The 14,143-nt window shown below is 41.4% G+C and overlaps 1 pseudogene; it reads left to right on the forward strand.

The window, feature by feature from the left end:
• The first annotated feature begins 2,589 nt into the window (after nt 1–2,589).
• Nucleotides 2,590–12,470, forward strand: LOC129498145 (developmentally-regulated GTP-binding protein 1-like; annotated as a pseudogene).
• Nucleotides 12,471–14,143: the final 1,673 nt, after the last annotated feature.

Genomic DNA, 14,143 nt, shown 5'->3' on the forward strand with positions numbered 1-14,143 from the left:
CTCCTTCTGTTTTTCATAAGTTTTTGTTCTATTCCCAGTTTATTAGCCATAGATGTCTTTTTAAACTTTTTATTGGGATATAATTCACTTACCATAACATTCACCCTTTTAAAGTGTACATTTCATAGGTTTTAGTATATTCACAAAATTATGCAACCATTATCCTTAGCAAATTCCAAAACATTTCATCACTCCAAATAGAAACCATTCACTAGTAATCACTCCCCACTCCCCACTTCCCCCAGCCCTAGTAACCATTCATCTACTTTCTGTCTCTGTGAATTTGTCTATTCTGGACATGTCATATAAATGCTTTCAAATCAGACTGAGCCCATTGTTTCCAACTCTTAGAGATATTTCTGAATTCTAATTCTACTCCAAGTTACATTAGCTATTAATTTTACACTGCTAGATGAATGTTGATTAGTATTATAAGTGTGCCTCTGTGTTCTAAGTCAGTAATAATATTCAAACAGGAAATGTTCAACTTCTAGGTAGGAATCTTCTGTTACATTGTTAAAAAGCTTAAAGTTCTCAAGAATCATCTTGTCCGCATATTTTTATTTCTCCTTCAAGCATGTTTTAAAAACCTGTTAAGTGATTAGCTAAGGACATGTTATGTTGTTTCTGGTATACCAGTGAAACCCTACCAAATCCTGAAATTAAGGGGTTTTTTTTGGCAAAATTTATTCTAAATTACCACATAGTAACTCCTACTAATCAAAACACCCTGTTCTTTATGTGAATAAACTGTCCCTTTCACAACAAAATTGAAACTGTTCTCTAGCACTTTTTTTAAGATTTCATTAATTTATTCATAAGAGACACAGAGAGAAGCAGAGAAATAAGCAGGCTCCCTCCAGGGAGCCCCATTCAGGACTTGATCCCACGACCCTGGGATCATGACCTGAGCCAGAGGCAGATGCTCAACCACTGAGCCACCCAGGTACCCCCTCTTCTCTGGTATTAGTTACAAATCTAATAACCCACAATTTTCAGAATAACATCTTTTTAAAAAACCCAAATTGTTAGTTTTTCTCTACTCTAAATTCTGTAATCTTCCCTTTTTTCCATAATATCTCAAAAATCACAGATAATGTGGCAATTGCTAATCACCACTTTAGTACCTGCTTTCTATACGCTACAGTCTAGAGGAGAAAGAAAGGGACAGCAGTATAATTCACATCTCTCTGCCAAGTTGCTATCAATTCTTATTTCAATGATTCAATTTCTCATTTCCCCCCCAAAACTTTTTTGATTAATATAAATTATCATGAAAAATGAAGAGTCATGGACTCTGACAAGTATGGCATGGAGAAGGGCTCAAGGAGTGGTCCCATGGAGCGCTCAGAGTCTTCAGATCCTGTCCCCATAGAGCCCAGTGACCTGCCTCAGGGGCAGGGCTAGGTCTGGCCACCAGCCCAGGAAAGGGTGAGAGGGATGGAAGCTGATATGTTCTGCTAAGCTCCTCTCACCATCCAGTTACCCCCACCCCCACCCAACCCTCAGTGCTTTAGCTGTACCCAGGCATCCAGAAAGAGCTGGCTTCCCACTAGGGTGAGGCTACAGCCACCCATCTGTTAGAATCAGCCTCTTCCTAATACACTTATTTACAAAAGAGGTAGATCTCCTCAACCCATCAGAGCTCTGGCCTCCTACAGATGTGTATATACACATGTGTATACCATAGAACTAAAACAAAAGTGGAGCCATATATGTTAAGGACAAAATTAAGTTGGCCAGTGCAGTTACATTAAACAAAAATAAAACAAACTTATCTTAGTTACAGAAACTTACAGCTCTTCTCAGAAATCTGCAAAGGACGCCAAGCCAATCCCCAAACACCAAGTCTGTTACACGTCTTCTTTGGATTTCCTGTTCCACTGACTAGGCTACCCTGATCCAAATAAAGAAGACCACTAGGCAATCAGGTAAAAAAGCCAAATATATTCTGCATTTGCCTTATTAAAACCCTTTAGTCTGGGGGCACCCAGGTGGTTCAGTTGGTTGGGCAACAGATTCTTGGTTTTGGCTCAGGCCACGATCTCAGGGTCCTGGGATGGAGACAGCACTCATGCTCCCTGCTCCTCCAGGAGTCAGCTTGAGGATTCTCTCTCTCCCTCTGCCCCTGCCCCCACACGCTCATGCACCAGATCTGTCTCTCAAATAAATAAATCTTAAAACAACAACAACCCTTTAGTCTGTGAGCAACTCAGAACTCACAACTCCCATAGCCTTGAGTTTCCCAGTTTTCAGGTCAAAACTTTTGCAACAAACTTGTCTTTCTGATTTGTTTTATTCAGTGTGCAGAGTTCAACAATACAAACCTGTGTGCACAGAGGGGCCAGCATGAAGGTCCACAGTAAATGATGCATCCCCTTCCTTAATAAAGAAATGAAACAACAACCTTAAAAAATGGGGAGTTGGCTGAGGGGAGCGGAGAGGAGAAGGCTCCACACTGTGTCTCTGGGAACCTCCCACGTGGAACTCTCCCTAGACGTAGGAAGTATCTCGTCTGTGCACTGCATTAGCACCAGATGGATGTGGTCAATCTATGCCAGGTGTGTGACAGGAGACAATGTGGAGACCATGGAACCCCCAAGATTTGCCACCAGGAACAGCATCTTCATCAGGATCACAGAGATCAAAGCTGAGATGGCTTAGCCTCAAGAAAAACAAGGCCACAATGTCCCACCTAAATCTGATTAAGGCTTGCCTTTCTAAGCTTTGCAGAGAACTCATTACTCCAAAAGGTGGTGGTCACCGGCTAGGAGAAGATTTTGATGTGACCAGGACATAGGGATGCGAGGGGAGGGGCAAGATGGCGGAAGAGCAGGGTCCCCAAATCACCTGTCCCCACCAAATTACCTAGATAACCTTCAAATCATCCTGAAAATCTACGAATTCGGCCTGAGATTTAAAGAGAGACCAGCTGGAATGCTACAGTGAGAAGAGTCCGCGCTTCTATCAAGGTAGGAAGACGGGGAAAAAGAAATAAAGGAACAAAAGGCCTCCGAGGGGGAGGGGCCCCGCGAGGAGCCGGGCTGAGGCCGGGGCGAGTGTCCCCAGGACAGGAAAGCCCCGTCCCGGAGGAGCAGGAGCTGCACCAACCTTCCCGGGCGGGCGGAAAGGGGCTCGCAGGGAGTTGGAGCAGGACCCAGGAGAGCGGGGATGCCCTCAGGCTCCCGGGGACACTAACAGACACCTGCGAGCGCAGGAGAGTGCTCCGAGCTCCCTAAGGGCTGCAGCGCGCACGGAGGGACCGACCGGAGCAGCTCGGAGGGGCTCGGGAGCGGCTCCAGGGAGGGAGCTGCAGGGCGGGAGCGCGAATCCAACAGCGCAGGCCCCGGAGCACAGGGCGCCGGGACACAGCCCAGGATCCGGCCTCCCCCGGGACAGGCAGAGGCCGGGAGGGCCCGAGACAGCGAGGACGCTCCTGCCCCGAGCTGAGCAGATCAGCGGCCCCGCCCCGGAGCCTCCAGGCCCTGCGGACGGAGAGCCGAGAGCCCCGAGCCCCATAGTTCCTGCGGAGGCTGAATCCAGGCTTCCAGAGTTGCCATAGCAACTGCGGCTGTTCCTCCTGGGGCCTGGCGGGGTAAACAACCCCCGCAGAGCCCTGCAGCAGGCAGGGGCAGAGCAGCTCCCCCAAGTGCTAACACCTGAAAATCAACGCAACAGGCCCCTCCCCCAGAAGACCAGCTAGAGGGGCCAGTGATACTCCCCCGTGTTCCAATACAACTTGTTTCTGGCCACTCTGCACTGAGCAAAATGACTAGAAGGAAAACCTCAACTCAAAAGAAAGAATCAGAAACAGCCCTCTCTCCCACAGAGTTACAAAATCTGGATTACACTTCAATGTCAGAAAGCCAATTCAGAAGCACTATTCTACAGCTACTGGTGGCTCTAGAAAAAAGCATTAAGGCCTCACGAGACTTCATGACTGCAGAATTTAGATCCAATCAGGCAGAAATTAAAAATCAATTGAATGAGATGCAATCCAAACTAGAAGTCCTAACGACGAGGGTTAACGAGGTGGAAGAACGAGTGAGTGACATAGAAGACAAGTTAATGGCAAAGAGGGAAACTGAGGAAAAAAGAGATAAACAATTGAAGGACCATGAAGACAGATTAAGGCAAATAAACGACAGCCTGAGGCAGAAAAACCTACGTTTAATTGGGGTTCCCGAGGGCGCCGAAAGGGACAGAGGGCCAGAATATGTATTTGAACAAATCCTAGCTGAAAACTTTCCCAATCTGGGAAGGGAAACAGGCATTCAGATCCAGGAAATAGAGAGATCCCCCCCTAAAATCAATAAAAACCGTTCAACACCTCGACATCTAATAGTGAAGCTTGCAAATTCCAAAGATAAAGAGAAGATCCTTAAAGCAGCAAGAGACAAGAAGTCCCTGACTTTCATGGGGAGGAATATTAGGGTAACAGCAGACCTCTCCACAGAGACCTGGCAGGCCAGAAAGGGCTGGCAGGATATATTCAGGGTCCTAAATGAGAAGAACATGCAACCAAGAATACTTTATCCAGCAAGGCTCTCATTCAAAATGGAAGGAGAGATAAAGAGCTTCCAAGACAGGCAGGAACTGAAAGAATATGTGACCTCCAAACCAGCTCTGCAAGAAATTTTAAGGGGGACTCTTAAAACTCCCCTTTAAGAAGAAGTTCAAGTAACTCTGAACGTGAATGGGCTTAATGACCCCATCAAAAGGCGCAGAGTTTCAGACTGGATAAAAAAACAGGACCCATCTATTTGCTGTCTACAAGAGACTCATTTTAGACAGAAGGACACCTACAACCTGAAAATAAAAGGTTGGAGAACCATTTACCATTCAAATGGTTCTCAAAATATACCCTAAAAACTACAGAACACTTCTGAAAGAAATTGAGGAAGACACAAAGAGATGGAAAAATATTCCATGCTCATGGATTGGCAGAATTAATATTGTGAAAATGTCAATGTTACCCAGGGCAATTTACACGTATAATGCAATCCCTATCAAAATACCATGGACTTTCTTCAGAGACTTAGAACAAATTATTTTAAGATTTGTGTGGAATCAGAAAAGACCCCAAACAGCCAGGGGAATTTTAAAAAAAGAAAACCATATCTGGGGGCATCGCAATGCCAGATTTCAGGTTGTACTACAAAGCTGTGTTCATCAAGGCAGTGTGGTACTGGCACAAAAACAGACATATAGATCAATGGAACAGAACAGAGAACCCAGAAGTGGACCCTGAACTTTATGCTCAACTAATATGCGATAAAGGAGGAAAGACGATCCACTAGAAGAAAGACAGTCTCTTCAATAAATGGTGCTGGGAAAATTGGACATCCACATGCAGAAGAATGAAACTGGACCACTCTCTTGCACCATACACAAAGATAAACTCAAAATAGATGAAAGATCTAAATGTGAGACAAGATTCCATCAAAATCCCAGAGGAGAACTCAGGCAACACCCTTTTTGAACTTGGCCACAGTAACCGGAGAAGGACAAACGGTGTATGTTCTCATTCATTTGGGGAATATGAATAATAGCGAAAGGGAATATAAGGGAAGGGAGAAGAAATGTGTGAGAAATATCAGAAAGGGAGACAGAACATAAAGACTTCTAACTCTGGGAAATGAACTAGGGGTGGTGGAGGGGGAGGAGGGTGGGGGGTGGGGGTGAATGGGTGACGGGCACTGGGGGGTACACTTGACGGGATGAGCACTGGGTGTTATTCTGTATGTTGGTAAATTGAACACCAATAAAAATTAATTTATAAAAAAAAAAAATCTAAAAAAAAAAAAAAAACAAAAACAAAAACAAAAAAAAAAAAAAAAAAAGGACATAGGGATGCTCAAATATATTGTGGATTTTCCATCTGTGGAGAAATTAACACTGCTCAGCAACCTGGTAGGGGTATATTTCAACAAGACAGCCTGAGTTCACTATCCTACCACAGATCCTGGTGTCATCAGATACAAAGGTGCCAGGACCCAGATTCTGGATCTCCCAGTTATCAATGAAGGTGCCAAGAATGGAAAAAGTAAAGGAAGTCATTGCAGTGGCCTGAGCATATAACTTGATCCTGATTGTTCTGGATGTCCTGAAACCACTGGGACATGAGATAATTGAAAACAAGCTGGAAGACTTTAGCTTTCACTTGAACAGCAAACCCCTAACATTGGTTTTAAAAAGAAGGATAAGGGAGGCATCAATCTCACTATCACTTGCCTTCAGAGTGGACTGAATGCTGAAAGTATGAATAGCATTCTGGCTGAATATAAAATTAGTAATGCCGGTATGGCTCTGCACAGTGATGCCACAGTAGATGGCCTCGCTGATGCGATGGAAGAAAACAGAGTTTATATCCTTTGTATCTATGTGTTAAATAAGATTGATCAGATCTCCACTGAAGAATTGGGTATCATATATAAGATGCCTCACTGTCCATCCATCTCTGACCTGGAATATTGGTGATCTGTTGGAAAATATTTGGTACTAACAGAAACTAGTAAGGATTTACACCAAACCCAAAGGCCAGTTGCCAGATTACACACCTCCAGCGGGGCCACCTTACCCCAGGATCATGTGTAGCATTTCTATATGAATATTCCCAAAAACTTTATCAAAGAATGAAATATCTTTTGGTCTGGGGGTCTTTCTGTGAAACACAATTCTCAAAAAGTGGCTTAAGACCATACATTAGAGAAAGAGAATGTCTTTTAGATTGTGAAAAATCGAAGCCTTTTCCTTTCCCCATCAGTCAGGCGAAACACAGCAGCTTTCCATATGACCCAGCATTCTTATCCCAGGTCCCTTCTGGCTTTGGTACCTACCAGGTCAGGAATTACAGGGGGAAGATGGAGGGATCCACACTGAAACTTCATTTGTCCTATCTTAGTGTCACCTTGTATACTGAACTGAATAAAAACCTGGTAGAAGAGGGGAAAAGCCACATTGGGTAAGGATTTCACAAACATCTGCCTGGGGATTCATAATTAAGGTGGTCATAGGGTCATAAACATTTTTGAAATCTTGTTCAGGGCAGATATATGCAAATCTGAAATATGTAAACAAGGACACCTATACCTGAGGTGAGGTTAATGAATGTTTAATGAATGTGTGAGTAATATAAACTTTCAGTGATGGTGCTCACTCTAATTTTAATGCATATAGGATACATTAGTAATTACTTTATTTAAAGTTTTGCTTTTCATTATTTAATTAGTAGGAAGTAAAGATAAATCTAAATACATTCGATGACTCAAGCAAATGGCAAAATGCTATAACTACCAAAGGAGAAAAATTTTTGTGAAAGCTCATAGAAGAGCAACTTTGTTGTTTTTAACATTCTTTACAGACATATATTAAGATAAATATAAGTTTTGTGGCAACCCAAATATTTCATGTTTGATTTATGAATATGATGGATAGGAAGTGTTACAAAACAGCAGGTAAATCTTTAAAATATTCAGTTCTAGGATGTGTTCATGACCCTCTGTGCTTTGTGCCACATAATGGATTGTTCACAGAGCATTGATAACAATGTGACATACAGTCTTAGGCACAGTGGATCAAATCATTGAACTGGGAGATAGAAGATTGTAATTCTCATTTTGGCTTTCATTACCTGAGTGACCCTAGCCAATTCATTCATTCATGCAACAGAATTTTAGAAAACTTATGCCATGTGCTGCGATCTCTACCGTACAACAGCATATAGCAGTTAACAAAATGTCCCTGACTTCATAGAGCTTATAGTCCAGTCATTTAATGTCTATTCAAGTCAAGACACATAATTTCTTTAATCTCATATGTTCTCATTTATGAAATAAAAGAATTGGGCATTTACAATGTCCTGTCAAATGTTCCTGAGCTTTCATCAATAAAATAAATGCTTTCAGTCATGTTCTCTGTAATGATTGTTAAGTCATCCTAAGTTTCATAAACCTATGGGATCACTAGCAACTGTTCCTAGAGCCAGTTGGCATTTGTGTTACATGATATGTCAAGTGCTATCACAATACTTGCTGAACAGTGCAGGTGTGCATCCTATAGTAATGAGCTCTTTAAGTCCCGTTCCATAACTCAGAGCATTCCAACCAGTGTGAATGGCCTATGGGGTCATGAGCAGATAGCAATTCCTGCCAACATTGAGTGGCCTGATAAGGTATGGTAGACTACAGCACTTGGCTTGTGGTCTCCTAAAGCAAGCAGCCTTATCTATTGCCTTTCATGTTCTGTATACATACATTGTATGTATAAGAACATGGTCATGATATAAAAGAAATTGAGGGTTCCTGGGTGGCTCAGTTGGTTAAGTGTCTGCCTGCAACTCAGGTCATGGTCCCAGGATCCTGGGATTGAGCCTGGCATGGGGCAGCCTGTTCAGCAGGGAGCCTGCTTCTCCCTCTGCTGCTTCTCCTGTTGTGCTCTCTCTGTCTTTTTAAGGATTTTATTTATTTATTCACGAAAGACACAGAGTGGCAGAGACATAGGCAGAGGGAGAAGCAGGCTTCCTTCAGGAAACCTGATGTGGGACTTGATCACAGGACCTCAGGATCATGACCTGAGCCAAAGGAAGACACTCAACCACTGAGTCACCCAGGTGTCCCTAAATAAAATCTTTGAAAGAAAGAAAGATAGAAAGAAGGAAAGAAAGAAAGAAAGAAAGAAAGAAGAAAGAAGAAGGAAGGAAGGAAGGAAGGAAGGAAGGAAGGAAGGAAGAAAGAAAGAAAGAAAGAAAGAAAGAAAGAAAGAAAGAAAGAAAGAAAGAAAGAAAGAAATTGAGAAGGATTACTCCAACTAACCAAGTTATAAAATCAAAAATGCAAATTACAATGAAGGTAACTAAAGACAGAAGAAATTTAGGAAAAAGTCACAGTTAGGATCACCAAAACTAATTTAATATTTTCTGTATAAAATTGGAACCAATAGATATTAGACAATTTCAGAAAGTATAAAACTATATACCAGGGCACCTGAGTGGCTCAGTTGGTTAAGTGCCTGACTTGATTTTTGGCTCAGGTCATGATTTCAGAGTTGTGAGATGGAGCCCCACCGAGTAGTAGGGCTCTGCACTCAGCAGGGGAGTCTGCTTAAGATTCTCTCTCTCTCTCTCTGCCCCTCCCCCTTCTCTCTAAATGAATAAATAACTAAATAAAATCTTACAGAAAAAAACAAACAAAATTATACATGAGTATGACATTGAATCTGAAGTGGAGGAGTAAGTGGGCATCTTTAATCAAAAGTCTCAAAGAAAGCTGTAAATTCACTATTGCAGTTCATGAGGCAGTAGCGCCTCCCCTTTATTTAATATGTCTATTATTCTCTAAAGGGGCTATAAATAGCCTAAAAATACTTTGTATATATACTTTAATTTGTAAAATTAAGTAACATATTATTATCAGATCTAAAGTTCACTGCTTATATCCATGAAAACCTAAGGGGTAATTATTTTAAAAGCTTCCTCCTTCTCACTAAAATATAAGTAAATAAGTTAGATTAAAGCCATGATTTATAGAATTCCTTCGATCCTATCCTCCCTCAAATTCTTAAGACCTATCGACCTCCCCATTCACACAGCCACTGCCTTAAGCCTACCTTTCAAGTCTATCATCTCATCCACTTCCCCATTGCTTCTGGAATACCTCTCTGTCCCCCACAAGACATTTGAAAGGATCCCATTTGTATATATAAATGATTCCCACAGAAGGAGGAAGATACAAGATACTATAATCTCAAATTATTTAGGAGGGATTTGAATGTTTTTCAAGTGGATTTTCTTAGAAGTAAGTAGCAGTGGTCAGCTGAACAACATCAAGTTTCCTTGATATGGCAAACACAATCTTGATCTGGATTCAGCCTTTCTCTTTAGTTTCATCTCCTATCATCCCTCTTTCAGACAATTCTAAACTGTTTACAGTTCCCCTCAAATATTTGTGCATCGAATGCTGGTGCATTTGAATATGCCTTTCTTTCGTCTATAATATCCTCTAGCTCTGCTTGTCACACACTTCAATGCACTTCTCTGATCTTCACAGATAAAGTTTATCACTTGGTGTTTTGCATCTGCTACTTTTACAAAACAAGTTAAAAGTATGCTTATGTTCATCTTATCTACCAAATAGGACCTTTTTTGAGTATTGAGATTGTGGATTGTATCTTATTCAAACCAAGGTAAGACCCAGCATATATTAGGTACACAATAAATATATTAAGGAAACATTTTTCTATAAGGTTTTTAATAATATTCTTTGAAGCTTTAGAAGTCAAATTATAATTGGGGATCCTTGTAGGATAATAGAATGTTAACCTTGAAAAAATGTTTTCAACTCTTTACAAAATTAACAACATAATAATTCAGTGTAGTCAAGGAAGGATTTGCAGTTTCAATAGCTGCATTCAAAATTCCTTTTTCACTTCAGCAATGACTATGAAGCAAGCAGTGTGCTAGGTACTGAGAATTAAAAGAGAAAAAAAGGGGGTTGCTAGAACCTTCAATTCAAAAAATATCTGGATTTGATATTCATGAAGCCTACCTAAACTTCACTCAAGAACTCATGAAAATAGAGGGGAAAATAACGTTTTCAATATCATCAATTACAAAGACAAGTAAAAATCAATACCAGTACCTGGAAGGAAATGAACGTGAACTGGTAAATTTCCAAGGTTTTAGTTAATGTTATACGTTGCCGGGATCCCTGGGTGGCGCAGCGGTTTAGCGCCTGCCTTTGGCCCAGGGCGCGATCCTGGAGATCCGGGATCGAATCCCACGTCGGGCTCCCGGTGCATGGAGTCTGCTTCTCCCTCTGCCTGTGTCTCTGCCTCTTTCTCTCTCTCACTGTGTGCCTATCATAAATAAATAAATAAATAAAAATGTTATACGTTGCCTTTGTTTCACAAAATAGATTTGGCCTTCAGTTACATAGCATATGTTTCATGATTCTAAGCAAAGTTATTTTAGACTTCAATTCTATACCTGGCTATAACAGAGAAACCATCTCCAAAGGGAACTACTGGCAATGCTAGCCTATACTATCTTTTTATTTATTTTATTTTATTTTTTATTTTTTTTATTTTTTTTAATACTATCTTTTTAAAAAGCAAATAAGGTAGGGACACCTGGGTGGCTCAGCAGTTGATTCTGCCTTTGGCTCAGGGCATGATCCCGGGGTCTTGGGATTGAGTCCTGCATCAGGCTCCCTGCATGGAGCCTGCTTCTCCCTCTGCCTGTGTCTCTGCCTCTCTCTCTGTTTCTCTTGAATAAATAAATAAAATCTTAAAAAAAAAAAAAGCAAATAAGATAAAGAGAGCTTCTTGTTCCCAAATTGCCAGAAAAAACAAGTGTTGGTATTTCTTCTGAATGCACCAACATGGATCATATATCAAAATCCGAATCAATCACTGGATAGGAAAACTAAAATTGTTAATTGGCCAAACTTAGATGATCTCTTCTTACCGAGAAAGAAAGCATTAAGTAAAGGTAGGTGGTCATCCACACCTAACCTCCATGGACTAGGAGTGGGCTCTTCCCAGTATGAACTTGGTCACTCGTATAAGAAGAAAGAGAAAACTATGCTAAAAAATCAGAAAGTGGGCAGCCCCGGTGGCTCAGTGGTTTAGCGCTGCCTACAGCCTAGGGCGTGATCCTGGGGACCCAGAATCGGGTCCCACTTCAGGCTCCCTGCATGGAGCCTGCTTCTCCCTCTGACTGTGTTTCTGTCTCTCTCTCTCTCTCTCTGTGTGTGTGTGTGTCTCTCGTGAATAAATAAATAAAATCTTTTAAAAAAAATCAGAAAGTGCGTAGGTCTACTATAAAGTAAAGAGGGAGAAAAACTCCCTCTCACTGAGAATATGAAGACTATAGCAGTGGGTACTGTAGATAGGGCAAATTATGTCTTATTATGAAACCAGGTTTGACTTCTCATACTCTACAGAAAAGCCTTAGAAACCCTCAGGGATCCACAAACCACATCTAGAGAGCCACTGCTATAGACATACTTCTGAAATTTTGATGTCTGCTAATCACTTGGAGATTCTGATGAAATACAGTTTGTGATTTTGTTGGGTTGGTCTAGGATGGGGCCTTAGAGTCTTCTAACAAGCTCCCAGACAATAGTAATTTTGCTGGTCCATGGACCACTCTGAGTGGCAAAATTTAATAATAATAATAATAATAATAATAATAATAATGACATAAATCCAGAGGCAGAAAAGAACTTGTAATCGGTTTACTCTATTTCCTCCGCCTGCTTCCATTGTCCCTCGCAATGTCAGTCTTGTTCTAAGACTCATTTCACCTTGCTCATGGGATGTCTGCAAGAAGCATTTGAGCTTTATATTTCCTCTTTTATGTCTAGCTGGAGAGAATACTGCCCACCCTAACTAACCAAAAGCTTAAGCTTATGTTCCCTGAACCCACTGAAGCAGTTCCTGCTGCCAGCAAAATGCCATCTGCTGATTGACTCAAAACTGGGATACATGAGTCATTCACTGTCATTACATATATACATATATATGTATACACATACATATATATATAAACATAACATATGTGTAGATGTGATGTGTGTGTATAATATAATGGTTGGGATGAAGTCACAGGGATGTTGGGCTTCCAAGCTAAAGAAGAAAGTAAGAGTAGAAAACACAATTTCTATAGAGTAATAGGAAAATAAAAGTATTCCACAGTATCTAGTAGTTATAGCTAACTATAAAGGAAGATGAGGGGAAAGCCTGCTGGAGCCTGAGCCTGGGGCTTTAAAACAGTGTCAAAAAATCCTCATACAAAGGACCAAATAGGGGATGCCTGGTGGCTCAGCAGTTAAGCGTCTGCCTTCGGCTCAGGGTGTGATCCTGGAATCCCAAGATTGAGTCCCATATGAGGCTCCCTGCATGGAACCTGCTTCTCCCTCTGCCTGTGTCTCTACCTCTCTTATGGATAAATAAATAAATTTTTTTTTAAAAAGAGTCAGTGTTTTAAAAAAAAGAAACAAAGGACCAAATAGTAAATATCTTAGGTTTTGAGGGTCTCTTTCACATATCCTTCTTTTATTTTTGAACAATCCTTTAAAAAAATGTAAAACTCCTGCCAGCAGGAGTTACCAATTCTCCTTTAGAAGAAGCTCTAGGTCCAAGGCTCTCAGGTGGCTCAGTTGGTTAAGCATCTGACTTCAGCTTAGGTCATGATCTCAGGATCCTGGGATCAAGCCCCACGTTGAGATCCTTGTCAGGCTCTCAGCTCAGCAGGGAGTCTGCTTCTCTTTCTCTCTGTCCCTCCCCTAGCTGGTGCACACACTCTCTTAAATAAAAATAAAATCTTTTTTGAAAACTTAAAAAAGGGGATCGCTGGGTGGCTCAGTGGTTTAGTGCCTGCCTTCTGCCCAGGGCATGATCCTGGAGTCCCGGGATCGAGTCCTGCATCAGGCTCCCTGTGTGGAGCCTGCTTCTCCCTTTGCCTGTGCCTCTGCCTCTCTCTCCATGTCTCATGAACAAATAACTAAAATATTTAAAAAAAAAAAAAAGAAGAAGAAGAAGAAGAAGCTATAGGCTTGAAAGAGTTGAGAGGATGGGAACATAGCCAAGTGAGTAGGCACGGCTGCCCCTGGCCCAGAGGATAAATCTGCAATAGCCCCAACATCTCTGTCAAATTACTGCTAGTTTACCACCCAATGTTCCCTCTCCCCGCCTCCTTACTAAGATGTTCCCAATTTTTCTCAGCTGAAAAATATGTCCAATTAAAAATACTTGCCTTCTCAGACTCCTGTGGAGGTAACGTTGTCACAAACACATAATGGGGCCAAGAAGATAAATGGAAAATATTTAGTGGAATTTCCAGCAATATTTAATTTACAAGTGTAGCTGGTATGCTGTATTGACCTTTGCTCTTTTCACTTCCTTTCTCCCTCAGGATGCATGGAAATATAAGAGCTCTCTGGAGTCTTTGAGGATGAAAATCACATCCTAACAATAGGGAAATAGAAGGTTGGAAAAAGCTTAGACATCTATGATTTCACGGATAGCCTGTGTCCAGAATTTCTCTTATGTGAGAAAAATTAATCTCTATTTGACAAAACCATTGTAGTTGGCATGTTCCATTGGCCTTTGCTCCACGGATTCTGTTACAAAAGCCCAAAGC

The sequence above is a fragment of the Nyctereutes procyonoides genome, unplaced genomic scaffold, assembly GCF_905146905.1.
Source record: "Nyctereutes procyonoides isolate TBG_1078 unplaced genomic scaffold, NYPRO_anot_genome, whole genome shotgun sequence".
Classification (NCBI taxonomy): Eukaryota; Metazoa; Chordata; class Mammalia; order Carnivora; family Canidae; genus Nyctereutes; species Nyctereutes procyonoides.